The sequence below is a fragment of the Nannospalax galili genome, unplaced genomic scaffold, assembly GCF_000622305.1.
Source record: "Nannospalax galili isolate Female #2095 unplaced genomic scaffold, S.galili_v1.0 scaffold1366, whole genome shotgun sequence".
NCBI lineage: Eukaryota > Metazoa > Chordata > Mammalia > Rodentia > Spalacidae > Nannospalax > Nannospalax galili.
In genome coordinates, this window is record NW_008354698.1 from 11,089 (window position 1) to 17,971 (window position 6,883).

Below are 6,883 nucleotides of genomic sequence, written 5' to 3' on the forward strand. Positions count from 1 at the left end.
CAGCATTGACATAGTCAATAACAGTTTCCAGAGCAAAGATGCCATCTCTTTCAAAACTGGCTGTAATTTTTAGGCTCACGGTGTTGAATTAATATAGTTATACATCATTGTACTCAGTATAAACCCTATGCGACATAAAACAGAATGAGGTTTTTTAACCTTTAGAAAAGATCTCCATTTCATTTTAAAATATACTGTTTCATACAGAAAAACTATCTATAGGGGGTTCTTGTTGTAGAACTCCTCTATAGGACTGTTGGTTTTTGGTGGGAACATATTATTTGGATTTTTCATATTATTATTTTTTCATCATGATTTTGGCATGTGGATTTCTTTTGTTGTTTCTGGTTCTGATGTGAGACTCAAGCCTTCCTGTGTTGAATTGAAGTCAGTTTCCGTTTCTATTATTGGTGTGCCTTTGTTGTTTTCTTATTGGGTATGTAAAGCTGATTGGTCTAGGGTTCCGGTTCTCTCTGATTTCATATTGGAGGTAACAGATGGCTTCAGTCCAGCTACTCACTAGTTCCCCCAGAAGCCCATGTCAGGTTCTAGTCAGGTCCTCTCAGACTCCCTCTTAAGGTTTGGACCTGTACTAGCAGGCCATCACAGCACAATTCAGGAAGCTGACTAAGGGGTGGCCTGATTTAGACACTGTCATACAGTGTGCAAAGGTCTGGGCCCCTACTAAAGGCTATAGCAGCCTAGACCTGGGATAGTGGTATGGATTGCAGGTGGTCCCAATGTAGAGGGATGGGCATGGCATGAATTTTGGGAAGCTCACCACCACATAGAGCCCAAATCCAAGCACTCTCCTCAACCTGCTTTCTTTTTTTTTAAACCTAATTTTTTTTTTTACGGTGATTCCAAACAGTTTAATGTAATTCCAAGACAAAGTGTGATTACATCTCTACACATATACAATATGCATATGTGAGTTTACACATTTTAATTAATAACTCGTTTCACCTCAGAGACCGAAAAAATGATCAAAAAGAAACTGTGAATAACAAGCTATAACAGAGTTCACCACAACAGGACCCCCCATCCTCACCCTACAGTTAGTAATATTACAATTAAAATAACTATATTCTTCTATAATTTTTTCTGTTGAAATCATCTCATAAATTTACAATGCTATTAATTAGTTTCCAAGACTAATATAAATTCACTCCATTTTTCTACAATGAAAATGATTATTAATTTAGAAGCACACGACATCAGGATGAAACACAAGCATTTTAGTAGCAACAACTTGATCAGTTAAGAATTAGTTTTCTTGAAAAACATTCTAAAGCCAAGTAAAATATCCATTCTTATAACATACCTATAATATGAGACTAAGGAACAGGTTACATAGAGGTCTATGACACATTGGTTTATCCTTTAAAAAAAAGTAGATGTTTATAAATAAAAAAGAAAAGAGGGACAATTCACAGAGGAAAAAGAGGTACACAAGAAAATACTGTTGCACACAATAATTTTCACACAGATTAACATGGATTAACACTTTTTATTACAGAAACCGTACAGTGAAGGAACATGATGGACCAGGGCTTTTAAGGGGTTATTGAGACTGAGCTGAGATGACCTGGTAGAGAAAGATCTAGGAAGATGACTTTGGGGAGGGAGCCACGTTCCTTGGACTGGGGACCAAGCATCGCCAGGTCTCCTTTTCCCTGTCCTCACTCTGGGGAGTGTCCTGAACTCATGGGCAGTTGAAGGTAAACATTGCTACAGATCTGTTCTCTTGCCACCTTAATGGATACCATTTTTGGAAATGTGATATAATACCAGGCTGCAGCTCAATGCATGTGGTCAGAGCAAAATAGGATGGAAAATTCCAGTCATTGTGGTCTGTTGTCCCCACACCCTCCTATACCTTTGTGGCTGGGGACCCAGACAGAGCGGCAGCACCCTCAGGGCCCCCAGCTCTGCTGAGATGAGGTGACAGCAAGGGCTGGGCATGGGGCCTTGGCTGCGTGTGGGGGAGCAGGACTCACCTTCCTCGTTGGACACACCACCAAGGCTGGCTCCAGCTTCTCAAGGGCTCATCCATAAAGCTATACTCTTCCTATCAGAATTTTGGCTCGTGCCCCCACCCCCTCCTATACCTTTGTGGCTGGGGACCCAGACAGAGCGGCAGCACCCTCAGGGCCCCCAGCTCTGCTGAGATGAGGTGACAGCAAGGGCTGGGCATGGGGCCTTGGCTGCGTGTGGGGGAGCAGGACTCACCTTCCTCGTTGGACACACCACCAAGGCTGGCTCCAGCTTCTCAAGGGCTCATCCATAAAGCTATACTCTTCCTATCAGAATTTTGGCTCGATATATATATATACACAAACATATATATCAATATCTCTATCTATACAGGGATTCTACTAAACTAGGAATCCTGCTGCCCCAAAGCATACTTTTTTTGTCAACTTCATTTGGTTAAAAAAATGCACACAAAGAGGGTGAGGGTTGCTTTGGGGGCTAGACATGATTGTGCCCTGGGTAACCTATGAGGAAAGCCAATTTTAAATGGGCAGTAACAGAAGAGTGAGGGATGGAAGGGGGTGGGGTAGCCAAGGGACCTAGAGGCAGAGGGAACAGGACATCTGCTTTGAAGGGCATGTAGGATGTATGCACCTTCCACTCAGTCACAGAAAGCTAGCGGATGGCACAGTCACGTCACTTTCCATCCTCTACCTCCTTCCTCATCTGAGCTGAGTACTGACACAGCAGTAGTGAATCTGAGACCCCGAGACCCAGCAGGGGGCAGGGGGGCAACTTTCAGGTTAAGTGGACGCTCCTCGTTGGCTCTTGAGCTTCCTGGTAGTCCCGGGTGCCTAAGCATGGGGCTGTGGTGACAGAAGGGAGGCAAAGGTGGTGTGGGGGAAGGGACCAGGAGAGAGTCATTGGGAAATTGGTTGGAAGAAAACTCGTGAGAGCAATGGCAGAGCCTGATTTCAGATACAGTGAATCTGCTTTTCAAATAATAATGAAGAGCCTAAACCTCTAGCTTTTAAAAATATGGGTAAGCCCCAAAGATAATGACACAAAAAATTCATTTGGTTAATAGTGCAAAGCAAATCACACATACAGATAGGAGCCTGGGAGTATGACTGAGAAGGGTAAGATGAGAGACAGTCCTGAACAACATTCGAACAAAGAGATCACAAGAACGCAGTGTCAGCGCAGGTTACAGGCGCAGAGCTAATGTGTAATGTGGAGTCCCTGGTCCTGGGTGTGCTCCAGTTCGCAAGGTGTCGGCTAGTGGAATGGATCACCCCATAGGTCACTGTGGGTCCTCCACAGTTCAGTGATGGTACAAGACAAAAACCAAACAAACCTGATGTACATAGTAAGTTCCAGACCTGTCAGGGCTACACAGTGAGACCCTGTCTCAAAAACAACAACAAAACATCACCCCTAAAACCCCAATCAAAACCAAAGCCAAAAACAAAGAAAACTGGCATATAATACCAGGCTGCAGCTCAATGCATGTGGTCAGAGCAAAATAGGATGGAAAATTCCAGTCATTGTGGTCTGTTGTCCCCACACCCTCCTATACCTTTGTGGCTGGGGACCCAGACAGAGCGGCAGCACCCTCAGGGCCCCCAGCTCTGCTGAGATGAGGTGACAGCAAGGGCTGGGCATGGGGCCTTGGCTGCGTGTGGGGGAGCAGGACTCACCTTCCTCGTTGGACACACCACCAAGGCTGGCTCCAGCTTCTCAAGGGCTCATCCATAAAGCTATACTCTTCCTATCAGAATTTTGGCTCGATATATATATATACACAAACATATATATCAATATCTCTATCTATACAGGGATTCTACTAAACTAGGAATCCTGCTGCCCCAAAGCATACTTTTTTTGTCAACTTCATTTGGTTAAAAAAATGCACACAAAGAGGGTGAGGGTTGCTTTGGGGGCTAGACATGATTGTGCCCTGGGTAACCTATGAAGAAAGCCAATTTTAAATGGGCAGTAACAGAAGAGTGAGGGATGGAAGGGGGTGGGGTAGCCAAGGGACCTAGAGGCAGAGGGAACAGGACATCTGCTTTGAAGGGCATGTAGGATGTATGCACCTTCCACTCAGTCACAGAAAGCTAGCGGATGGCACAGTCACGTCACTTTCCATTCTCTACCTCCTTCCTCATCTGAGCTGAGTACTGACACAGCAGTAGTGAATCTGAGACCCCGAGACCCAGCAGGGGGCAGGGGGGCAACTTTCAGGCTAAGTGGACGCTCCTCATTGGCTCTTGAGCTTCCTGGGAGTCCCGGGTGCCTAAGCATGGGGTTGTGGTGACAGAAGGGAGGCAAAGGTGGTGTGGGGGAAGGGACCAGGAAAGAGTCATTGGGAAATTGGTTGGAAGAAAACTCGTGAGAGCAATGGCAGAGCCTGATTTCAGATACAATGAATCTGCTTTTCAAATAATAATGAAAAGCCTAAACCTCTAGCTTTTAAAAATATGGGTAAGCCCCAAAGATAATGACACAAAAAATTCATTTGGTTAACAGTGCAAAGCAAATCACACATACAGATAGGAGCCTGGGAGTATGACTGAGAAGGGTAAGATGAGAGACAGTCCTGAACAACATTCGAACAAAGAGATCACAAGAATGCAGTGTCAGCGCAGGTTACAGGCGCAGAGCTAATGTGTAATGTGGAGTCCCTGGTCCTGGGTGTGCTCCAGTTCGCAAGGTGTCGGCTAGTGGAATGGATCACCCCATAGGTCACTGTGGGTCCTCCACAGTTCAGTGATGGTACAAGACAAAAACCAAACAAACCTGATGTACATAGTAAGTTCCAGACCTGCCAGGGCTACACAGTGAGACCCTGTCTCAAAAACAACAACAAAACATCACCCCTAAAACCCCAATCAAAACCAAAGCCAAGAACAAAGAAAACTGTCATTTCCTGTCTGCTCCTGCCTGACAGTGGGCCTGTCTCTAAATCTTGGCTCTGCCATTGCAACCCCCCCCCCGAAGCAGACCAGGTCTCATGGACCACCCTGAGCTGCCCACCCCCACCCAGCTCCTTAGGCTCAGAAGCACCCAGGTCTGTGAGCAGAATCCAAGGCTTGCCCACTGACCTGGGCTTCACATCTCACCCAATGAGTAAATTAAAGGTACATATATCATTTTTACACAGGTTTTGTTTCAAAGGAGAAAAAATGACTAAAAGACAGCAGATGTGGAAAACCCAGCCAATGAACATGAGCACAGAAGTGTATGGTTCTCTTCAAAGCATGGACCAAAGTATTACTGCAGACTCAGAAACCTAAATTTTTAAAATAAAATTTATTATTTTAATTTTATGTGTATGTGTGTATTGCCTGCATGTAGGTAAGTGCACCTGTGTTGTGCAATGCCTGCCGAGGTCAGAAGAGGCTGTCAGATCCCCCTGGGATTGGAGTTATGGACAGTTGTTAGCTGCCATGTGCGTGCTGGGATTCAAACCTGGGTCTTTTGCAAGAACAACCAGTGTTCTTAACTACTGAGTCATCTCTCCAGCCCCAACATGCTTTCTTATATAATGCAGGACCACCTGCCCATGGGTGGCACTGCCCACAGTGAGTTGGGCCCTCCCACATCACTCAACAATCAAGAAAATACCCGACAGACATGGCCACAGGTCAGTTCAATGGAGGCAATTCCCCAATTGAGACCCTGTCTACCCTGATGTGTCATGTTGACAAAGTTATCTAGTGCATACAGCAAGCAATCTGAACTGCTGAGCCATCTCTCCAGCTCCAGTAAAATTTAAAGCTCATATGGAAGCACAAAAGCCTCTGAATGTCTATAGTAATCTTAAGGAGGTGGAAAAAGTTGGATATATCACACTCCTTGATTTCCAAGTATATTAGAAAGCTATAACAATCAAATCAATATGATAGTAGTATAAAAGTAGAATCACAAACCAATGGAACAGGATAGTCATGTCAGAAACAAACTCATACATAATATGGTCAATTAATTTTTGAGTAACAATGCCAAGAATACACAGTGGGAAGTGGAGCAGTTCTTCAGCACATGTAAGAAAAATGTCCTAATGAAACCAATTAATTTGTGTAATTAATACATAATAATAAAAGCATGAAAAATAATTTAAGAAAAGCTAGGAGAAAAAAACTACATGACCTGGCCTTAGCAATTAAGTATTATGAGATTATACCTAAACATGGGCTTCAAAAGTAAAAATAGACAAATGGGATTTCATCAAACTAAAATGCTCTAAATAGCACAGGAAGCAACAAAATAAGTAGGTAGTCTATAGGCCGGAGGAGATCATTTGGAAACCCTGTGTCTGATAAGGAGTTAATTTCCAATATATATGAAACTTGCACAACCCAATAACAAAAGAAACACAAAGAACCTAGTTAAAAATGTGCAAAGAAGAAACACTTCTCAACTTACGCTGAGATGAAGTAATTACAATAAAAAACAAGTATAGATTGATACCTCTTATGATATATAAATTGGTTATACACCATAACTAGTTGCATATTATTCTAAGATATATATATATGTGTGTGTGTGTCAGATGTTAAACTAGTAGTTTCAAAGAAGCAAGCGATCTGCACCTAAGCATATATGAAATGGATTATCCACCATAACAAGTTCCAGTTTATCTGATGAAAGAATGATTAGTTTAACATCTGATAATTAATTCATGTGATAAATCATATAAAGGAGAAACCCCACATGATCATGGAAATAGGTTCAGAAAACTCATTTTATAAGATGTAACATCTCTGATAAAATCGCTGAGCACTCAGTGCATATGCAGAACCCCACTCCATTTGATAAAGGGCATCTACAACAAACCCATAGTTATCACAGTTAATGATTAAAGCTGATATTTTCACCTTAAGATCAGTACAAGTGTGAT